The sequence below is a fragment of the Lagopus muta genome, chromosome 5 (genome assembly GCF_023343835.1).
Source record: "Lagopus muta isolate bLagMut1 chromosome 5, bLagMut1 primary, whole genome shotgun sequence".
Taxonomy (NCBI): Eukaryota; Metazoa; Chordata; class Aves; order Galliformes; family Phasianidae; genus Lagopus; species Lagopus muta.
Genome location: NC_064437.1, coordinates 10,225,624 through 10,249,246, shown reverse-complemented (window position 1 = coordinate 10,249,246; position 23,623 = coordinate 10,225,624). Strand labels below are relative to the sequence as shown.

Sequence of the window (23,623 nt, the reverse complement as noted above, 5' to 3'; positions counted from 1 at the left end):
AGACTGAACAATCCCAGTTCCCTCAGTCATTCTCAGTAAGACTTATGCTCCTGACCCTTCACAGCTTCAGTGTCCTTCTCAGGACATGCTCTGGGGCCTTGATGTTTTTCTTGTATTGAAGGGCCAAGAGCTGAAAGCAGCACTTGAGATGTGGCCGAGCACAGAGGGACCGTCACCTCCTGCCCCTGCTGGCTGCACTATTGCTGATACAAGCCAGGGTGCCTACTTGGCCACCTGGGCACACTGCTGGCTCGTGTTCAGCAGCTGTCAGCTTGCACACACAGATCCTTTTCACCTGCACAGCCTTTCCATCCACTCTACCCCACACCTGTAGCATTGCATGGGGTTGTTGTTACTTGTTATCGAAGTGCAGGATCTGGCACCTGGTCTTGTTGAACTTCATCCCATTGGCCTCAGGCCATCGATCCAGTAAATAGCAGCCCATAAGTAGCCTGCTGGTCCACGGAGACAAGGAATGCAGCACTGAGATAGCAAAAAGAAAAGCATCAAAATCATAGGAGAGAATGAAGATACCAGAAAAAAGAAAACAGCCCATAAATGTGGGCAAAGCTGTGACCTATTCATTTAATCTATCAGAAATATGAGCATACCAGCTCCACGTGAAGGTGAGCAGGTGACAAAGTGATGCACACCTGTAATATACAGTGGATGCCTGAGCCGTGCATTTTAAACACCCTCCATGGGGACAGCTTTGCTCTAGTCACACTGCAGTGTTCGTGCATTAGTATTTTTTATTTAAAAACAGGAACAGAAGGGCAGAGGAATTGGAGAATAAATCTGAGTCCTGCGGCAAGGAAGGCTGAGCTGGGCTGGCTCTAGGGCGGCTCGGGCTGGAGAAAGCCACTCTTGCTTCGTTTCCGTAATGATAATGAAGAAATTGGGGATTCTTGTGCAGAATGCAGAGGATTTATGAGAGAGCAGCTGGAGAGGCCAAGAGCAAAGGATAAACACAGAGATGGTAAAAGAGTATCTGACAAAACTCAACCCACATACTGTAAATCTGCAGGTCCAGACACAGCACTCTGGGGAATGTTAAAAGAAATCTCTGAAGACCATCTTGAAAAATAATCTTCCCTTCATCGTGGGAGTTATCTGGGGCCTGGAAAAGGCCAAATGTGCATCCCATTATGGGTAAGATGGAGAAGATGGGGCAGGAGCTGCCGCCTACCCACCCGTGACCCTGGCAGGCAAGTTTAGGCTGATTTTTCCCCCACCTTTGCTCCCCTCCCTCCCAGCTCCTCTCATTACTGCTCGCCACACCAGCAGCCCCTGCCTGGGGCTCGGCAGCTCAGGGATCAGACAGCCTGTGTGCAGCAGGCGCTTTTTTCCCGCACAAACAACATTGCTTCAGTCCTTCCGGCGTGCTGGGAGCAGGTATGTCTGCACTCCACCTTCGCTTCTACACGAGAACCTTTTTTTTCTGAAATAAGCAGGCAGCTGGGTGCTGGTGGGGAGCAGGGGAGCTAACTCCATATCTTATTTTCAAACTCCAGCACCTTAAATAACCCACAGCCTTTTAAAGTGCGCTCCCCTGGAAGTAAGAATTTCAATAACTCCATTCGCAGGTAACCTGCTGAGCTGCTGAGCCTCTTGCTCCCTCTCTGAGAAGCAGACGCACCGCCTTCCCCAGCTCCTCCTCGTTTTGGGAAAGGAGTGAGATGTGAGAGAGCTGCTGTGATCTGGGGAGCAAAAGCTGGGAGAAGTTTGCACAGCAATATAAAGCATGATGGGGAAGCTTCCCTTTGCCCAGCTCCTTTTTGTACACAGCTCACACCAGGGATAAATCCCAAAGAGTTTGCAAGTGTAGCACACAAAAATTTGGTAATTAGAAAGCTGATGTGGGATATACTTCGAGCCTCACACGCAGCTTGGATTTTCAGGATTTCTGCAGTAATCAGGGCTGCTTTGTCATCAGTGGCTGCAAGGCACCCAACTGCATGCTCCTGTCAGCCCAAAGGGATTCCAGCAGCTGTAGGGCTGTGGCTGAGCTTTCCCTAAGCCACCCTGCCTCCAGTTGTTATCCTGTTCCCCTTCTGAGAAGGCTGTTCCCATTACAGTTAGTGTCCTGCGTGGCCCATCTCCTCAGAGTTCTTCTTGTCGTGTTATAACGAAGGTTTCTTAACAACTGGATGAAAACTTGGTAGTTATACAGAATTCAGTGTGGGATAGAAATTGGTTGATGAGTCACAGTCTCAGAGAGTAGCCAGAAAAATGAAACTTCAAAAATTGGGAACAATTTTAGTGGCAATACCACAGGAGATAGGACCAACACCCGCATTTAAAGTTTCATTAAATGGAGAGAGAATTAATGCCATTCATGCCAGTGTCGCCAGTGGGCACCCAGTGCAGATGGGGATGCATCCAAAGCAGCCTGGAAATATTTTTGTCATGGGCTGAGTGCACCAAGACACAGCAGCCTGTAACCTTGGAGAGTGAAATAGCTCAGATATCTGGAAAGCAGTGAGATGGAGGCGAGCAGGTGAGAGCTGAGCTAATGCCACATAATCTTGCAGTTTAACAGCTCTGAGCAGAGCTGATGCCATTCAGCATCACGAGCCAGGAGGAGCATGGGGAGCTACAGCCATGTGCTGCATGGCCACCCCATCCCTCAGCCCCATTCTGTCCCCAGTGAGACCAGGCCACCTTGCCACCAGTCCCTGCAGCCTGGCCACAGCAGTCCTTTGGATGCCAGGGTCTTACCACCACATCCATAAATCGAAAGCAAGTTCTGGACAGTGCATCCGTGAGGACAAATCCAGTGCTGCCACATAGTGGTGAAGAGGCAATTCAGAAGGCAACATCTGCAGAATCCCCTGGAGAACCTGCGGTCAGAGCCTGAGTCAGCTCCAGCCTCATGCCAGGGGCAGCAGCTGGCTGGCACAGGCCCATCCCAGGCTCCTTGGGGACTAACCCAGCTCATTCCTGTGCAGTACTCCCAAAGACATCACCTCCTTTCCACCACTGGTGCTGGGGATGTGTCCCTCGTTATATCAGTATCACTGTGGGAAATACGTCATTATTGTTAATGAAGGTTTCTTCAGTTTGATTTCAGCCCCAAATTTCTGTTTACATCCTCACATATCATCCAAACCTCACATGTGGGACTTCCTATGGTTTCACCATAAGAAGCCAAACACCAAAGAGTTTGTCCTCCTTTGGCCACAACCCCAAAAGCAACACTGTGCTAACACATGTGCATCCTGCAGTGCCAGCCCACAGCCTTGGGACATGAAGGACAGGTTGCTAAATGTTGCTGCTCACATATGCAGAAAAGTACCCAAAGGAACTCCAGGAAACCCCTGCACCCCCAGCTGTGCAGGCAGGGTGTGCTCATGGTGCTTAGCAGCCCACATCCCCACAGCTGCCTCTCATCAAGGCTCCTTGAAAGACTCAGAGCCCTCCAGCAGGAGCCCTGGCCGTATCTACGTTAGAAACATGACCAGCTGGAACAGACTCCTTTTGGAATACCAGACAGGAATAAGTGATGGGTAGGATTCAGCCCATGATCTGAATGAGTCCTGAAATAACACTTGTCCTTCCAGGGTGTTTCCTGTCTGTATTGCTGAGGCTTGCAGCCCTTCTGTATTATTTATCCTTCCTTGCAGGCAGCTACAACACCCTCAACTTTGGGATGAGATGCATTCACAGTGCTATTAATGCTCCATTGCAGTCATTACTATAGATGTTAATTAACACTCTGCCTAAGTATTAGCCCTGTGGTGATCTGCTGGAAACTCTGTCCACCTCAGCAGGCTGCAGTTCACTGTTGCTTGTTGTTCACCTTCCTGACATCTTGTTTTCCCACCGTGAGCTACTTCTGAGGTATAGGTGAGTCCACGCTCAGAAGCTAGGAAATACAATCAGAAGAAATTCCTCCATCAAAGGAAATAGTAAGGCTTCATATAAGATGTACTTGCAGAAAAATAAGTAAAGCTTTATATTGCGTGTAAATACATGGCTGATGGTTGGACTTGATGATTTTAGTAGTCTTTTTCAGCAGTAATGATTCTATGATATTGTGTATGATTACAAAGTGGGCACACCACAGTCAAGTACAGAGGCAGTGGGATCTCTTGCACAGCACTTGGGTTCTCTCTTTCTCCACCCAGAGCTCCACAAATCCTTCTGGCCTTGCTCCAGGCTGGCAGCTCCCTTGCAAGCGGTTCCCAGCCAAGATCCATGAGTCCTTCTAAGAGAAAGTGCTTCCAAAGTTCTTGTTCTCTGTTGGTAGCCAGCCTTCTTTGTTTTCAGATAAATGAGTTTACTATTGCTCATACTAAAACAAATATTGTTTGCTTGCTCCTGTGCTGTACACAGCAGTCTGGATTGCCAAGCAAATGACTTCTTGCTGTTTGTCACCTGGAAGGGTGGCTGTGGGGTGACAGCCACTGCTGCTGGCGAGCACACCGTGGGGCCCTGCCAGTTGGAGGAACCTTCTTCCCCAGTACAGGAAACTGGCAACGCTTTCCTCCCTCAGCAGACTGGCAAATACAACTTGCTGGGTTCCCTAGCTCCATCGTGGGCGCGCAGGTTTCTCGAGATGTCTTTACAGAAATCTGGAAGTAGAGGGTGAGTAGTGAGATGACACAGCCTGGGGATGATGAAAAACATTCAAGTTGCTGAAATGAAGCTACACAGAACTAAAGCTGATTGCAAAGAGTAGAGGGTGATCACATAATGCTGAGTGGGTGAATTTTAAAATGGCAGAGATGAAATGCAGTATTTGTGGTTTCAAGATAATACACAGGGGAAAAAATAACCTGAACATTATATATAAAAGCAGGGCCTCTGCATGAGCTGCGAGCATCAGGAAGGGGGTTGAGGAGTCAGAATGTTCCCTGAAAGCAACGCCTCACCACTCAGCATTGTCCCTCTGTGTTCAGCACTGGTGAGGCTGCAAGAAAAAACAGTTCTGAATTCTTCACTACCAGAAAGATATCGAGGCCCTGGAACATCTTCAAAGAAGGGCAGTGAAGCTGTGAAGGGTCTACAGCATGAGTCTTAGAGGGAATGGCTGAGAGAGCTGGGATTGTTCAGTCTGGAGAAGAAGAGGCTCAGGGAAGGTCTTATCTTCTCTACAGTGCCCAGAGAGGGGGTTGTGGTGAGGTGGGGGTCAGCCTCTTCTCCCTGCTAACAGTGATAGGATGGGAGGTGATGGCCTTAAGTTGAGGGTGGATATAGGAAAAATTAAACTGTCATATCAATGTAATATCAGGTTGGATATTAGGAATAATTTCTTCTCCAGAGGAGTGGTGATGCGCTGATACAGGATGCACAGGGAGGTGGTGAGGTCACCATCCCTGGAGGTGTTCATGGAACATGGAGGTACGTCACTGAGAGATGTGGTTAGAGGACAGTATTGGTGGTGGGTGGATGGTTGGACTAGATAATCTTAGTGGTCTTTTCCAACCTTAATCATTCTGTGATTGGTCTAAAAATGAATCTAGTCTTAGGAAGTATTCAGAAAAGAGTGGAGAACAGAGCAGAAGCAATCACCACATCACCCTTCTAATCCACTGTGATACCTCTTGCAGAGTGCAGCCAGTACAGGTGCCTCTCCTTTATTTCATTTGCATTCCTCCTTTACTTAAAAATCATGTGTATTGGAAGAAGCACAAAAGCTGATGCTATCAGTAGCCACTGGAAATTTGGAAAAGAAGGAGATTGAACATTGGTATTAATAAAATTTGTTGATTGTAGTTATTCGGGGCTGAAGGGTGAGAACTCACCACAAAGAGATTAGCAGGATCTTACAGTTCAGAATGGACAAAAAAAAAGTCATTAAAATCAATGTAGATATCTGCAAATGGTTGTAACAGGAACACACAAATCTAATTTCAAATACATGTTTTGCTGTGTTCTCTCTTACCCCACAGAGAGAATATTCCAAGGTTATCACAGAGAAATGCCTGGTGTTTGGCAGAGATTGGAAAAGCAAGGAAGATAACTGAGGAAGGAATACAGACCAAAACAGAAAAAAAGATGAGGTCATCATAAAACCCCACATCCCATGCACACAATTCTGATGTCCTGTCTGATGAGCAAAGAGCAGAGCTGGAAACAGCAGAGCACCAAGATGCAGCAGCTCAGGGAATGACAGCCATGCAAGGAAAGATTAGGATTATGCATCTCATAATACTGAGGAGATACAGTAGGAGTCCATAAAATCAGAAATGATGTAAGGAAGGTGATTGAGGGTAAACTGCTTGCTATTTCTCACTACACAGGAACTGGCAAGCAATGGGCCATGGGTGTAAAACCAACAATAGGAAGAATGTCTCCGCACAATATATATACATACATAAATACATACACACTGAAAACTGTAGAACTTGGTGCCACAGAATGCTGCAGAATATAAATGGGCTTAGAATGAGATTAGACAACTTCACGAAGGGCAGGAGCACTTGTGGCTGTGAAGCACAATCTTGTGGTTGCAAATTTTCTTCGAGAAGCTGAGAAGCACCATTGTAGTGCAGCTCCAGCACATTTCTGTCTGGTCCAAGTGACTGAACAGACATTCTTAGATTTCTATAAGCTATTTAACATTCTACATATACATATTATAAAAAGTATTAATTGTAAGCTTATGGTTTCTGGTATATTCTTAGCCTCTGATAGAGAATGCAAATGCTATTTTAGGGCATACTGTGAAGAAGGCACTTTGCCAAGACAAGCCTTTGGTGCAGACTGTCTTCTTTCATCTGGTATCAGGGCTTTCTGCTTTCCAGTATTTCCACAATTTTTAGTGTCATCTACAAAGGTTATGATTAACAATTCACAGCTTCTTCTTTCATCACTGTTGAAACTTTCAAATTCGTGCCCGGCCAGGAACCAATCCCTTAGGGCTCACAGTTCTCATTTACCATTACAGTGCCAAACTGCCATCAAAACCATCAGGGAGCCACCATCCAATCCGCTTAATTTTTAGCATGTTTATTTGTATGTTTCTGATTTATTAAGGAGCATGTTTGGCATCAGTCTATTAGAAGCCTTCCTGTTGGTGGTATTAATAGACTATTACTTTTTTAAATTGAACTTGTCAGCTATTCAAAGATATGTCATATTAGCTTGGTATTTTCCATAAACTCAGTGGGGGTGAGTTATATTTCCCAGTTTTAATTCTTCACTGAATTGCTGCATTGCTCATTCCGCTCTTTGGCTGTGGTGAGCTGTCAGGGTGTGGGTGCCTACTTGTTGTATGCTTCCTCACCTGCTCAAACAATATCAGTTTTGTAACTTTGTTCCCAAACTTACAGAAGATGGGTACCAATTGTCTGGAAAGCTTCCTGGCTGGCCCATATGTAATTCTCAGATGTAAATTATCTAAGCTACAGATTTAAAAATGGTGCTATGCCATGCCTCCCGTGATCAACGAGAGTTAATTATGTCTCACCATCATTTAACGTGACAACGTCATCTATCTTTTCCTCTAACGTTGGAGGATGATTATTAATAAAAAATTGTGCTTTTACAATTTCCTCATTTCTAGTAATAGACCAATATTACTGTTAGGATTGTTTTCATTCCAAATACACTTACAAAAAAAAGGCTTTAAAAATTAATTATGTTAGGCATGGCTTTCTTGTCTCATCCTGACTGATTCTTCTTTTTAAAAAATGATGATTAGTCAGGATCTTGGGTTCATCTGTACTGAATCTCAAATTTGTTTGGCTTGTGATTATCTTCCGGTGATGAAAAAAATACTGCTCAACCCAACTGAAACGATGATTTAAAATAAATATGAAATTGAGAAAAAGATGCAAATGAGTCAGTACTGGCGAGAGCTTTCTCCCACTTCTGACTGTATGTCTGATTTTAATTTTTTTCTTTTATTATTTTTTCTCCAAATCCTCCCTACAATTCTATCATATCAAGGATGCAGTTTAGTAAATTCATTAGTTGGCTCTGGAAATGGAGTCAGGGAAGGGTGAATATAGATGCAGGTACCCATCCAAGAGTTGTCCCTACAGGAGACAGACAGAGGGGTTGAGGCAGATGGATGCTGCCATGAAAGGGATCAGAAGTGGAGCCAAGCAGAGGCTGGATATCTCAAAGTCTGTGAGCTAAACTAGAAACACGAGGAAGTCTCTAGTGGTCAGAAAGGTAAATGTAGAGCTGGGAGTGGCTGGAGGATGTGGAGGTGGGCCACAGCTCCTTGAGGAGGTGGGAGCTGGGTGGTGGTGGCACCAGGGACCATCCCTAGTGTCCCCGTTGTGCAGTGCCATCCATCACAGCCACGGCAAGGGAAGGCAGCTAGCGTGGCTGAGATGCATCTTACATCTCATTTACCCCGGTGATTTCCTTGCACAAATTCTTCTGGATCTCAAATCTTAGCCCAGATGACATGTTTAAGCCTTTCAGCAAATCCATCCTGCCATTTTGCATTTTGCCTTGGCATAAAAAAATTAGAGGCATGTCATACAGCTTTCCATCATAAAATTTTGCAGAGGCATAACAAATTACGTTAGAAGGAAATGGCTCAGTCAGTTTAAATTAAGACATCCTGCTTTTTTTAATACTGATGACCTAAAGATTTCAAATTTTCAGGTAACTTGAGAATTTAATAAGTTGAGTTTATCAGCCTCTCTATAATATCGATGATAGATTTGGTTTTCCTTTCACTGAAGTTACTGTATTAAATAATACTGATGTTTATCATTCCAAAGATAGTCTCAGGAATTCACTCTATGAAATTAGTAGAAATTTTGCTCTAGAGTTCGATGGGCTCAAGGTCTTACCCATAGCAATTAGCAGTCATTCTACTGTGTAAGATGGCTCCCTGAAGGTCTGCAGGGCACGGCATAATTATAACAGATTGTGCAATCAGGCTGTCAGGACATGCAACCAGAAATGAGAGCCATGGCTCCCCTTCTTTCTTAATTTTAAAATAAGATATTTCTCTAGAAGTAGAGTAAATGTAAATGATCGCATTTTAGTTACAAATGTCTAACGTGTAAGCTAATGATTAGGATGAGTTACAGGGAAGGATTCAACAAAACATCGTGTCTGAAAATATTTACAAGCAATATTTCCTCGCTAATGAGGGAGAAGCGATGTTCGGCTGAGGCTGCCAGGCCGTTCTGTAGTAAGAATGGAGTATTCTCTCTAGAAAGAGGGAAAAAGAGGGAGAAGGGATGACAACAGACAGGATGAAGCCAGATTGGAACCAGACTTAAGCTTTGTGAGCACTATTTAGAAAGTCATTACAAAGTTCGCCAAGCCCAAGATCCGCTGGGCTCCCTCCTTCCAGCTGTTGGTGAAGTTGCTGGAATTCCTTACGCTTGTTTCCTTTTCTCCCAAATGCTTCTGTGCTTCAGGTTCAGAGATGGTGGGAGTTCAACAGCATCCCCCCAAAAGAGCAAACCTATGTGTGTGTGCTCCGAGAGGGCAGCGAGAAAGGAGTGCTGCACCCTTGGTCTGCAAAGCTCCGAGAAAAAGCATTGCATGGGAATCTGGAAGGAAGAGAAAAAGAAGTCCAGAGTGCTGTGATGATATACTTTAACAATGCTATTATTTATATGTTTCATGGATTTATATAAATAATCATAAACGTGCAGTTGGTGTAGGTCTCTTGGGTAAAGGCATAAGCAGGCAGGTTTATAAAATGGCTTTATGTGCCAGGGTAATTGTAATGGCTCCTTCTGTCAGGTAAACACATAATTAGGATGTTTTCAAATAAATGTATTATGCACATGATTGAAGCCAATCCCGGCTGCAGTATAAATATTATGCTTTTTTTTAAAGTTGTGTAATTACAGATCTACCCATGGAGCTCCTCGCCTGATAGGCATCTATTTATGCAACACCACACTGTGGCGTTTCCACAGGTGCTGGAGCAGATACTTGCTGAACGCAGACTGCCTGATTTTTAAACTGCAATATCTCAGCTTTCTCTCAAAATACCAATTCTTCCTCAACCCCTTTTTGCCTAATTGCTTCTTAGATTTATCGTTTAATTAAAACCGTTCCTGGGTTATACAAACAACAAATCCCACTAATGTGTGTTTTTCCTCCGTACAAATTATTTTCAGAGGGGCGATGCATCTTCACATTTTGAAAGGATTGCTCCCTTCTCGGCAGGGCTGTCACTGCCGAGCGTGGCCTCGTGGTGGGAGCTGCGAGGTGAGGCTTTGGATGGCAGCGTGACGCAGCTGTATCTGCAGAGCCACGATGGCGCCACTCAATGCCATTCAAAAGACTGATGCGCTCTTCTTGGCTTGGAGCACGTGGGCAGTCTGCACAAAGCCCAAACCCTGCCCCAGTCCCACACCTGGAGAATGCCCCAGGGAAATGCTCATGTTTCGGCAGTGTGACCCCCCCCCCCCCAGAAAGAAATGGTGTTTGGGAACAAGCCTGCATTTGGATGGTTTTATAAAAGGAGTGCTGAGAAAAAAAATGGAAAGCTTTCCTGCAAAGAGCATATGCTGAAGCTTCCTGAAACAAGAGCCCAGCTCTAGTGAGGATTCTGGCAGTTTGGAGCCTTTCAATATTAAAGGACTCTCTAGCAGATTAGAGTAGCATAATAAAAGCTAATAAAAATGAAACTGGACAAATTCAGGGAAGAAATTAAGACACGTTTTTAACAATAATAGAATTAATCACTGAACAGTAGAATTAAGTCACTGGAATGGGCTCCAAAGGGATGTGGCAAGTGCACCTGAAGCTGCAGCCCCTGAGCATAGGGCTTCACCCCAGCTGGCCTCCCCAGGCACCATTGCTGCCCCTTTCCCTCCTGAGAGATGGGAAAAATAGAGGAAGGAAACAAATTGCTCTCCTGCACCAAGGTTCTCTCTGCTTTTGTCTCTCAGATGCAACGTATAAAATGATGAAGTACATCCCAGCTCGCCTGCATGCTGGCTGTGCTGTGCCCCACTGGTAATGCAAGCAGCTACTTGGATTTACAGCTGCGTCACATGGCCAGAGCGGAATGCAGCAGCCAGGGCAAGCACTGCATACAGCTGGAGCTACTGACACACATCTTAACCTGGGGAAGGCTTTTATTGGGCACGAAGCGGCATCTTTTACACTAAGATGTATTTTTACATATAATTTACACCAACATAAACTCTCACTGTTGTAGGAAGAAATTTCCATTACTCACCAAGAAATCATTCCCTGCTGCGGGAAGCGGCCCACTGGCCCTGGACTAAGTTGTATGCAAAGCTCAGGCCTTAAAATCAGATATGCCTTCCACCAGGAAAGGGCAAGACTGGCCTCAGGGAGCTGCTGGTCCCAGCTCCTGGGTGTCTGGAAAGGGGCTGGAAAGGAGAAGGGGCTCATCTCCCTGCCCTGCATTCACTGCAGCTTGTCTGCCCTTCTTTGCAGCATCATTCTGATCAGATTGCTCTAAGCCAGCTCCTGAGATGGCACAGGATGTACGGTGCCACAGGAATGCCTGGGAATCTGTCTTGTACAACTGTGGTAAAGATTATTTTATGTCTTAGGAGATTTTGAGTGGAGGTTTTGAGTTTTGAATACCAAGGTGAGCTGCAATAATTTAGGGTTCTTTACTTGCTTTTAGAAATTGCATGTTTTATCACATCGCTCTACCTGGAAAGCTGTTGTCCATTTTGTATTCATCTCAGAATTGAAGGATGGGGAGAGTGCTGGTTAAATCAAGTGTGAATGTGATGGCCACAGTGCTTTCCTTCAGTCTCTTTTGTGGTGTTCTTCATGTAATTAAAATACAAAGCAGAAATTAGTGAAAACAAAACAAAACAACTCTTGAAGAAGCTAGCTTCCTGCTAATATCCCATGGAAAGAAAAACAGAAAGAACACAGGATGATGGTTTTCTGGATTTGTAAATTCTGGACGGTACCAGAACTATTTGGAGTGAACCAGACCAGGCACCCATGCAGCCTCATGAGCTGCTGCAGTCCTGCACGGTGCGGGAGAAGGAGCAAAAAGCAGCAAGGGCTGTGCAGGCTGCGCTGCTCTCAGCCTGACCACTATGAGTTAAAGAACCAAAGCAGAAGGCAAAATACTGCTGGATTCTTTTAGTCATTATGTCATTATGCACAACAACACCAAGTATCCTTGGTATCAGAGGAATGCAGGGCTCAGATAACAGAAAAATTGTGAAAGTCGTGTCAACAAAGCTCATTTGGGGGGAGAGAGGAATGAGGGTTGTGTGTGACACCCTCGGCCTCCCAGCCACAGCCAAATCTCACGCACTGAAACATCACCAAAACACAACAAAGCCACAGCACAGCAGGCCCAACTCTCCTTCTTGAGAGAGAATGGAAAAGGAGAACAAATCACCCAGCCAGACATCCATCACATCACTTCATGCATGACTGAGAGGTGCTCAGATACGATAGCGAAGAGCCCAGGCCAGGAACCTGCACAGTGCAGGCTCAACAAGCGACGTGCTGCAGTTTTTAAAAAGACCTGAGGATGGGAAATGTGGGGTAGGGAAACAGAAGTGTGGGTGAGCTCTGCCTGCCTGTGGAAGGTCAGCTTCGAGGCGGGCTGTGCGCTTGCTGCTGGGGTGGCTGTCCTTTGGAGCAAAGTCTGCACAGCGTTTATTGCCTGGTCCTCACCCATTTTACAGCTCTTACACTTGTGGACAGTTGTCTTCAAAGCTGGGATGCATTTTTCAGGAACGGATTTCCACATCCATTGCTGTGAGCATTCTAATGAGGGCAGTGTTTAGGAAAAAAAAACAGTATAATCAGTACAAAAGTAACTGTTACACTTTTGGCTGGAATTGTGCTGGAAAGTTTAGTTAAGTCTAAACAAAATATAGTCCCTGAATTTCTGACTATTTTGAAGTGGGAAAGCTCTACCCACCCTGATGCACACAACAGCCCTTGCAGCTGATGTCTGAAGTGCTCAGAAGACTGCACCTGTTATTCTAACAGAGGTGACCTCTGAAACAAGAAAGCCATTCTGTATAAACACTGAGCTAAGTGACTTTCCCCATGTCTCCTCAAATAACACCCAAATATCTTTTCTTGTCAAAATCTTGCACTTGTCCCTTAGTATACACAGTAAATCATGACAACCAGTGACTTATTTGAAGGCTGGAGCCCAAAGCAAGAGGTGCTGGTGCTGAAAGAAGTTTAACCAGTCACCAGCCTCTAAAATATTAAGCCATAAAATACAACTCTATTTTTACAAAAGCGGTTTTAAATGACCTGTCAACACAGCTAGTTCCGGCTGGCTTCTTTTTCTTTTTTCTTCTTCTTCTTTTTTGTTTGTTTGTTTGTTTGAGGGTGGCAGAAGGAACAAATTAAAGGAAAAAAAAATCATTAGGGGATGGCTTCCGTTTATTTTTATAATAAGTGCACATCTTGCAGTAAGGGTAGCAAAACTCTGGGAAGCATTTATCTCCTGTTGAAGCTTAGGAAATTAAGTATCTCATGTCCCTGACCTGTTCCTGGGCAGAATCCTGTGCTGCAGCATGAGGATGACTCACACAGAGTGGAAGATCACTGTCCCAGTCCTGCATCCCAGGTGCCGGTCACATCCCAGATACACCACAGTCTGCCACAGCAATTGTGACATTCTGTGTGTGTGCTGGGCACTGAAAACTGGGCTTTGCACAGAGCTGGGATGTTGAGCTTCATGTGGAGGAAATGCTGGTAGTAAGAGGAACAGGTACAGTGCAGCTGGGAAATAGAGCTTCTGCTAAGGTCACAGCTGCCTGTTGCACTCAGCCAACTCTGTAGTGAAGTACTTGAATGATGAAATCCCAGCTTTCATGTACATAGCTGGGCAGCTCCTCACATCCCTCCTCTGTGCTTTTGCTGCCAAGGACTGGAGTGCCCAAATTCTGCTCAATTTTTTGGGGGGCTCATTTTGATTGTCTGGCTGGGGACAATACTTGATTTCTACCATCATTTTAGGATCACAGCCCTCAAGCACTGAGGTTGGAAAACTGGACTCCCAGTACGCTGCACCTGGAAATTACCAGATCTGATCTTCAAAGCTAGATAGAAAAGTTGATAAACAGCAATCACACCAGGTCCTTTTGGGAAATAAAAGTCAATCCAGCATATTGTTCCTGCTTGCTTGTCGTCTGCAACAGAGCTGCGCTCAGGACGATCCTTCCCTCAGTCACACTTCAGGCTCTGGCCTTCCAATTACCTCCATCTTACTCAGCTGCAGTCAGAGGGTGCTGCTGCACACACGACTCATGGCAGAACCCACCTTGCAATCAGACCTCAAGCTGATGATACATCCAAGGGAAAACCCCAGCTTTGCAGTGCAATGAAATATTAAAAGCTGGTAAGAGGCGGAGCGCTCCGCCTGAGTAAGCAGACATTTGGGCAGAATCTTTTTTTTTTCTTTTTTTTTTTTTTGTGCAGAAGAGTATTTTGGGATACTTCTCTTGCTTTAACATGAAGCATTCTGTATCGCTTCATCTGCTTCTCGGTTGTGAGCTGAAAATTTGAGGTGGATTTTTATTGCAGAAATGAGGGTGTGGGAAAGTTTAGTCAGCACAAAAGTTTAACCTCTCTACCACAGTCTATTGCTGTAAGAATAAGAATTAGAATAAGAATAAGAATAAGAAGAATTCCTGTCTAAATGCTTATAAGGAGAAACACTTGATCAAAACCCACTCTTGTACACATGAGCTGTGTGAGTGGCGTTCCCTGTCTCATATTTGCAACCTGAAATTTCAAATCAGGGTGAACACAGTCTCTGATATTTTGTTACTTGCTTCATGGCTCCTTTTAAAATACTTTCAGCACATTCTGAATACTAAATATAAAATAATAGAATAGTCTAAAAATTAATTGGAAAAAAAAAAAAAAAGAATTGGGCTGAAATTTAGTTTCCAGAAGACTCTGCTTTTACTAGTGTGAAAGTGATGATTTTCTAATGAGGCTGAAATTAAGTGAGAGCTTTGATCAGATGTCACGAATAGCTCCCTGCCATTGTCCAGGGGAAATAAGCTTTGTCCTCATAGCAATCACAAGAGCTCGGTCACATTTCTGCCACAGAACAACTTGGAGCTGAACAAGACCCATCTCTTCCCTCTGAGGTTGCAGTGATCCGAGAGATTGTTCTTTGAATTTCCCATCCCAGGTTGCCATGATCTGAAAGCTTCAGCCTTGAATTTGCACAGGGCTGTAATTTTCCCTGGGCAATGCGTGAGATCTTTACAAAAATGCTGGAGACGAGCTGTCCTCTGGCACATGGCACGGGGGCAGGAGGCTGATTTCATTGCTCTGCTCTGCCACAGACACCAGAGTGACATTAGCTAAGTCAATTAGCTTCTGCCTGCATCTGCTTCTCATCTCTAAAAGGAGAGTGGTAATTTCCTACCTCACAGCGATGCTGTGAGGAGAAGTATTTCAGCTTGAGAAGTGCAGATAGCCGCAGTGTTTGGGGCAGCAGCCTGCTGCATGGAGAGGGGCTGGGGACCATGAGCAGACTTGGTGCAGGACATGGAATCATCCTGCGCTGGAGAGATCTGTAAAGATCATGGATCCCAGCTCCTAACACAGGAGAGACAAACTGTCAGGAAATGGAGGGGAGCAGAGACTGCCCCAGTGCAAGCTTACTGAGCTTTTGATGTTGTTCTCTTTAACTTACATGTACACCATCTAATTCGGTGACTTAAGCTGTTCTTCCCATTACCAATTTTTTACGGTTAGAGAAAGACTGAACTGCTGTCTCTAGGTCATGGACATGTGGAGACTAAGCTGCAAAGGAGAAGTACTCATCCATACATCTGCTTTTCTGCACAGGTGAGCCTGGCACTGCATTTTGGAAACGTCTCCCTGGACCAGTTGCCGTTGGTAATCCCAATGCTCCCAGTTTTGCCCTCAGCAGAAGCAGGCGGGCATCTCATGGCACTGAGGGATGTGGTTTAGGGGGCACAGTGGGGACAGGTTGGACTGGATGATCTTACAAGTCTTTTCCAACCTTAATGACTCTGTGATGCTATGATTCAATTTCAGCACTCACAGGGCCTTCCTCTGCCACATTTAATTCAGACAGGAGCAGACTTTTTTCCCCCATATAATAGATGTCCAAAATATGTTTATTTGTCAGGTGGTGTATGTGTTTTGTGCTTTTTTTTTTCTTTTTTTTTTCTTTCAATAAACGTACCTTTCTAGTTTATTATGACGAGGAGGTAAACGAGCTACAGGAATTATTGCTTACGTGGGATCTCTGAGGCATCCATCAAGAGGGAAGCTTCGCTGTGCTGAGTGCTATGCAGCACCACAGGAAGACAGCACACATCCTGGCCAGACCTCTGCAGTCATTTGGGACAAAGGCTGAAGAAAGGGAAAGGCAATTGTACCAAATTTGCAGCAAGGTAACTGAGAAGCAGAAAGCCCACAGGGCTTAACCGGTGCCACAGCCAGGAAGCAGAAGTAACCACCACTTTGGCACTGTGGCTGTGCTGCTATTACAATTCTGTCTTTTATTCCTTCAATCAAGTGCAATCTGTTGAAAAGCAAAATTCAGGGTAAGTTGTAATCCTCGTCGGGAAGGCTCCACAGAGCAGACACCTAGTGCTGCAGACAGGGAAGCATCGGGGTGCTCCTGCAAGGCTGCACTCCTTCCAGTCAGGGAAAAACGGAAATGGGCAAGACTAATTCTTTTTAAATTTATTTGGAGCAAAACAGAGAATTCTAATAATCCCGTCTGACAAAGGAAATGAAAGAGTCTTGGGGGTAATATTGAAAAACTGGTGGGCAGTCAGAGTCAAGGCCATATGGTCCTCAAGCTGTGCTGTCAAGCCGATCTACACATGGAGACGTATTATCTTACATTAGCACAAAGTTGAGCATTGCAGTAGGCACTTGTGAAACAAAGCAGAAGACCTGACGATACGATTGACAATTACTACAAAATCAGGTGAGAAAAAGTCATCAGCCAGAATTGTCCCTCTATGAAAAATAGCTGGAGAAGGCATGAGCGTCCAACAGGCTCTGCAGCTTACTGATTCCATCCAAAGTATTTAGCAAGTTTTGCAACACCTGAAATGAGGAAGGCAGTTGGTCTGACTAGTGTAAAAAAAATCAGAATCCTGGTCTTTTGAGTTCATACTGATTTATTAGGTTAAAGGAATGCCAAGCCCACCCCACAGTGTTTGTATACCAGCTCACTATCAAATGGCACGCATGGCAAGTGTATGGGCACGTGTATCTGATGATCTGATCAAAGGGAGGACACACTGAGGGTTCACCAAGAGCTGCGACCTCCAAGCCCAGCAGTGTGAGCACACACCGAGGCGTTGCTCTGTAACTTACTGCCAGAATGGCTGCATAGGGGGGTCATGAGAGCCTGTTGGATGCCTGCATCAGAATGTACCTCTGGTGACAACACGTCAGCATATCCTGTAGCAAGCAGACTGCCTAGGTGGATGCCCTTGCTTTGAGGAATGGTGTCTCACCACTGTGGAATGCTCGAACAGATAAAGAGATGACCACCAGGCAACCCCATATTCAGGGGTCCAGGCACCAGTGCCTCCTGGGCTCACACCAGTCATCACCCTCCGAGGCTTTATGTACCGAAGGCATCAAGTGTGCAAGGGAATAACAAAGATTTCTGGGTGGTAGCCATACGTGAACACTCTTTGTTTCATGCTGCCGATGATTAATGGCTTACACCCATGGGACAATCATTTACCTGCAAGTCTTGGCTAGAAGCTCCAGGGTATCAAAAGTTTATGATGCAGCTCTGCGTCAGTCCCATGAATCCACATTTATAAAGGTGTTTAGGAACCCCTGTTTTAGGTGCCTAGGAGTGTCTTTAAAATTATCCCATGGGTTGGCTCAGCATTTCAATGTCTCCTCTCATCAGTTGTTAAGAGATTGACAACATCAGCAAAGGAGGCATTAAATCCCAAATCTTTCATTTATTAAAGAAAAATTCAAAAACCTGTCGCTTCCACATGAAGTGGAGAGGGGCCAGGCTGAGCTGACCCACCTGACAGTTACTGATGTGTGAACCGAGGGATGGGACACCCACACAGCCCTGGGAGCTCCTGCCCTAAGCCAGGCTCTCCCAGCTCCCTGCGCTCTGAAGCACATCCAAATTTTCATACAGAGCGCCGAACCCACGGGCACTTTGGCAGTGCTGCCTGGCCCCACGCCAGCTACACTTACTGGGAGCTCCGTGAGCTCGCTGTGTAACGCACAGAAGGACTGCTCTGCAGCGACATTCGGACACTGAGCAGGGAGCGTCTCGGGACCAAGGGCTCGCCGTGTACCAGGGGCGCAAGATGGGCTCCAGGTGCCCTGTGCAGGGCAACGCGGAGCAGCGCCCTGGTTCAACCTGGGTGGGAGGACCGGGGCAGAACATCCTCCAAGAAACACATGAGAAAAAATCCTGGAGACCACAGGGGAAAAAATTAACATGCCGTGGGAAACGGCGAAGCGCTCCAAGTACAGCGCGCGGAGGGGGAGCGTAGCGAGGTGCTCCTGCCCGCTCTGATGCAATCCAGCGCCGAGAGAGCGCTGGGCCACGAGCCAGCGAGCACCGAAACGCTCAGCGCAGCGGGACTTAACCCTTCCGCCGTGCGAAGGGGCACAAAGCGGCTCGGTTACACCGTGCGGGAAACTTGCTGGGGGAGAAGAAGGGATGTAAGCGCCAAGGCAGCCAAAGAAACGGTGTGGTTGCGGGCGCGCGGGCCGAGACGGTTCTCCAGTCACAAGCGCTTGATGAAACGTGGCCAAAACGATCAGGAATTGCAACAGGTCCCAGCCTGCCGTCCACCTGCCGCCGCGGAAACTTTCTGCAGGCCCCGGCCGCGCCGCTCGCGCTGCACAGACGCCAACCTTCTGCGCGGAGCCGCGGGGCCCCCGGCCCGGCTCCTTCCGGCGGCGTCGAGCGAGCGCCAGCCCCGGGCCGCGCCCGCCCCGCCCCGCCCCGCCCCGCTGGGCCGCCCCCCGCCCCCGCCCACACCTGGCCGGGGTGGGCCGTGCCCGCGGGTTGCGGGCCGACTCGGCGGGAGGGCTGGGTGGCGGCGGAGGCCGGAGCGGAGCCGAGCGCGGCCGGGAGCAGCGCTGCGGCGCCTCGCGTCGTGGCCGAGCGCGGCGGTCGGAGTCGGGCACAGCGCAGGTGAGCGGAGGGCGGCAGGTGGCGGCGCGGCGGCGGCGGCGGCGGCGGGGCGGGCGCGGCGGAGGGGCGGGCGCGGTGCGCGGCCCCGGCGGGGGCGGGCTGGAGGCGGCGGCGCGCGCGGAGCGCGGTCCCGCGCGGCAGCGGCGGCGGTGGTAGCGGCGGTAGCGGCGGCTGAGGTTGAAGGAGCGGAGCCGAGCCGAGCCGGCGGGCGGTTTTCGCGCGGCGGCCGGAGGCAGCATGCGGGCGGCGAAGCCCCGGAGCTCCGGTAAGTGACTACGGCCGCGGCGCCTTCCCCCCGCAGCCCCTCGCGGCGGGCTCGGCTCCCGGGAAGCCGCCAAACTCCGCCGCCTGTTGAGCCCCTCGCCTCTGCGCTCCCGGCGCCGGCCCCGCTGCCGGCCGGTCTCTGGCCCGCGGGGCCGCCGGGATCCGGCTGCCGGATCCCCCACCCCCCACGCCCTCCGGGGCCGCCACGCGGTGCGCGGTCGCCGCCGGCTTCGCACCGCGGGGGCCTCCCCGGGAGGGGAGCGCGGCTCGGCGGGGCTCGGCCGGGCACCTGCCGCTGCGGGGCCGCTCTCCGGGGGGCCGCGGCGTGACCTTCCCCGCGGCTCCCGGGCTCCCCGGGGCGGCCGTCCCGGAGCGGCGCGGGGAGGACGAGGGCGGCTCGCGGCGTTGCCGGGTGGTGCGGTGCCGCTCTCGGAGCAGGGAGGGCGCTGCAGCGGGCGCGGGGCGCGCCGTGCCCCCGGGGAGAGCGCGGGGTGCGGGGCCACGGGTGCGAGAACAAAGGGCCCCGCGCTGCGGGCGGGGGGAGGTCCCGGGATCGGCGGGGAAAAATACCGCATTCAGCGTGGAGCCCCCGAGGCCGCCGCCGGGGTTGGGGAGCCGCGACCTGTTGGGCTCGGCGCTGGGCTCGGGGCGAGCGGCTCGGGGCTCGGGCCGGAGTTCTGGGCTCTTAGCGGAGTGAGCGCCCGCTGTCCGGGTGCTGTGGGAGAGAGCTCCCGGGAGCCGACTTGGAGCAGTGCGAGCGCCCGGCGTGAGTACGTGGAATAGAGGGAAGTGTTTCTGCTCTCGTGCTGGAGGGATGCGCCGTGTTTCCAGGAGACTGACCAGGGCAGCTGCGGTACGGCGTTACGGAGCGCTGTGCTGATTTCAGATGTAAGCAAATGAAGTTACATCGCCAACGTCGAGTGTAGAATTGAGCTGTAAGGAGTGGTTTAGTCTGAGGGTAACCGGATAACCAACACTGCAAACGTAGGCGAGGTTGGATATTTGCTGTTGTAGAGCTCTCTGAGGACGGCTGCCGTGAGTGGGGATGGCAAATACAGCTTCCTTATTCTCTTGTAGAACCACCGCTGCTCATTTTTCAAAGTAAATGTTAAGAGAAATGACAAATTTAATTTGAGATTACAAAGGTCCACCGCTGCAATTGACTTATCTCTGTGCCTGGTTACGGATGGTTGTTCCTGGGCTGCCAGGGTGGCTTTAAAACAGCTTCTTTCTTCCCTTTCCCTGTATTTATTTATTTAAGTATACTACACTTCTTCCAGCAATGCAGGAAGTGCTCGGCTCACGGGAATGATTTTATGGAGGGAACAAGTGTACTTTAATCCTCATTTTACTATTTCTGCCATGGGGCTGAGGTTGTGGGAGCAGCGCGTTGCTGTGCTGAAGTGTGGGGAGAGCCAGGAGGGCTTGTTTGCATGGCAAGGCGGGGGGTGGCCAACTTCTCAGTGTCAGCCTTCACCCCTCCGTTGCACCGTGCGAGTTTCTGAGCGTACGTCACTGCCATGTATGCTGCCCTGCCTGTTGGAATAGGGCTCAGCGTGACCGCAGGGAAGGGGTCAAACTAGCACAGGGCTGTGGAGTTAATACATCACTTCAACTTAAGAGATTCTTGTAATTCGGCTTCGTTACTGATTTTGCCATCTGCCCTTTTCTTTGCACACACGAATCCGTAGATACATCTCGGAGAAGTATGGTTCAGGCTGTTAGTGACATAGCAGGAGCTGGAGATAATGTTTTATTCCCATCCATGTTGGCAGGGAGAAGGTCAGTACCTGGAAAACCCAAGCAGCAGCCTTCCTATTCTGTGGGCTGAGGGATGTGCAAGTATTTCTTCATTATTTTTAACCCAAGTCCTGCTTTTGGGAGCATTACCTAACTGTCATTGGCAAAGGCAGTCAGAGCTGGTGATTATAAGGAGAAAGATCTAAGCTTGTGGGTAACAGAGAAGAAATGTTTTCCTCTTTGTGTCCACATAATGCAGGGCTGTGGGAAGATATGCTTAATGAGGATGATTATTGCTGTGGCTTTCCATAAATCCACTTGTAATGGAGGCTTTGTACAGTTACTTCTGAATCTGTACATTTAAAAACTGCAAATAGCGATAATGGAGTTGGCTAATAGCAGACTGTCAAGTAAGTGCAATCCTTGTGATAACGTTCAGCCATAGATCTCCATTTAAGTATTACTTTTAAGCAGAAAATGTTTCTTGTAGGTCATAGTATGTGCAGTTTGGAGGGGGGAAAAAAGCCCAATTGTTGCTGTGTGCGCCTGAATCTGAACCAGCCAACTTCATTGCACAGAGGGTGCTTTTCTCCTCATTTTTTTTTCAATCTGATCCATTTTAATTTCAGTAGGAGTTATGATGTCTGGCTTTAAAACAAACCCCAAAGCTTGGAGGAAGAGCTCTCTGTGATGGTGCAGGCTGGGAGTGGTGCATGGGGATCGTCCCTGCAGTGCCACCAGGCACAGGTTTGGGGCTGATCCCGTTGGAAATGCCAAGCAGGACAAACCTTTCCATCTCGGTTCTGAATACCTTTGTTTCTTTCAGTACCACTCAGAAGCTGGGGCTGAGAGTTAAATTACCCTTCTCTTACCCAGCCTAAAAACAAAAGGTGAAGCTGGCACAGCAGGGAGGATTTTTAATGGGTTATTTCACCACGGTACAGAAGTAACGCGTTCTTCTCGAGTGAAGCGCCTGTAATGGATAGCAGATGCCTGGTTCAGGGTTTGAATGAGTGCAGCTCTAACTTAGGTAGTAAAGAAGCTGCATCAGCGAGGGCCTGGCACCTGAGCTGCCAGGAAGAGACTAGGAAGAGATTGTTGGGAAATCTATGTGGTGCTCACCATCACCACTTCAGGAGGTGCCTTCACTTTCACCTTGCGTACAGTTGGAGGGCTCCTTAATGCTGTTACGTCTGATCACAGTCCAGCTGTAAGAGCAAACTGCTTCAGTGCAGTGCTCAGATGCAAGATGTATGCTTCCTTTCCAGTAAAAACTTGTAATTACACAGGGTGGTAGCTGACTGGAAAGTATTGCAAAACATATGTAAGAATACTGTCGTACAAACTCTGAAGCTGAGGAATGACTCACGGCGCCAGCGCTGTATCAGATTCTATCTATACGCTGGGTTTAAATGACAAGTTTACTTTAGGCAGGGAATATGCAATTTTCTTGTACTCTTTCTTCATGTAATGTCAAGTGAGCTTAATGAAACGGTGCATGCAGGCACACGGGAGGCACCAGTTGTAGAGCTCTAATGAGCAGAGGGAAGGGGTGCTGCTCGGCTCCATTTGTGAAGGTAGCAGGGGCATGCCCTGTGCTGCGTGCATTGAAACCAAGTTTGCGATACTGTTGCATGTCTTGAGACATTTGTTTCTTTTAGTACACCTCATAGTTTGCTCAGGTTAGTAACGCACATGTGTTTCGTTTTCTGTAGGAGTGTGTGCTTGAGTTTTGGCACAGTACACAGCCGTCCTTACATGTTTCTCTTAGTTGAGCTTCTAATGGCTGTTGAGGAATTTTGGCCAAGCATTCCTGAATATAAAATTCAGATTGCTACCAAAATGCAAACAGGATGGTGGGAAAGGGGCCAATGATTGTAGAGCAAGGAGGCTAAGAGTGCTTTCTGCTCGAACAGCACAGGTTTTGTTCATGCCTTTGTTTTTGCAGTTCTGATTTATTATTAGAAGTTGCGCATAGAGCTTTGCAGAGCCCTGAAAAATGCAGGATGGGTAAATGGGCAGCAACGTGCTGCAGTCAGGGGAGCTCATGGGAATTGGAGAAGGAGCAAACCAGGGAGCAGAGGGATGAGGCCTGTTGGCAGTGCCTTGGTGGAAGCCCTGTGTGCAGACACTGTGCTGCCCCTCAGCATGACCCTTCTGGTTTCGTGCCTTTGGTGCAGGTGGAAGCAGCCCTTGGTCTTCACCTTTGCCGTGCTCACGAGGCTGCAGTGAGCTGCACCTGCAGTGGTTCTGCTTGCTGCCAGAGGTTCTCATCCTTGGGTTCTGTGAGGAGGTTAAGGAAGAGCAACTGGAGTGCTGCTATTTAGTGGTAGTGCATGCTGTGTGTGCACAACTGTGCCTTCCTGAGAAACGTGGTGCAATAGTCAGGCTCCTTCAAGGAGTCTGCTGTCTGAGACCTTTTCTAAGGAGCAAAAATAGAGAGACAACTTCTGGAGCAGGGGATGGAAGCAATGTATATAATCTAGTTAAGATCAAAACTGGTAGAGCATCTCCTAACGCCTCAGCTCAGAGAGAGGGGGAGGCAGCTCTGTTCGGATGCTTTCA

The 23,623-nt window shown here is 48.1% G+C and overlaps 2 protein-coding genes across 17 annotated transcripts in view; one reads left to right on the top strand and one right to left on the bottom strand.

The window, feature by feature from the left end:
• Positions 1-23,623, bottom strand: part of MED8 (mediator complex subunit 8) — a 203,393-nt gene that overhangs the window by 82,585 nt on the left and 97,185 nt on the right. The window lies entirely within an intron of this gene.
• The window catches only part of PTPRF (protein tyrosine phosphatase receptor type F), a 343,225-nt gene continuing 338,534 nt past the window's right edge, over positions 18,933-23,623 (top strand). For 15 of the 16 annotated variants that reach the window (XM_048944335.1, XM_048944348.1, XM_048944342.1 and 12 more), the window contains exon 1: positions 19,169-19,319. The gene's annotated coding sequence lies outside the window, so the exon portion shown is untranslated. Of the gene's footprint in view, positions 19,055-19,168; positions 19,320-23,623 lie in introns of those variants that run through there. The other variant, XM_048944331.1, reaches the window with a different exon arrangement.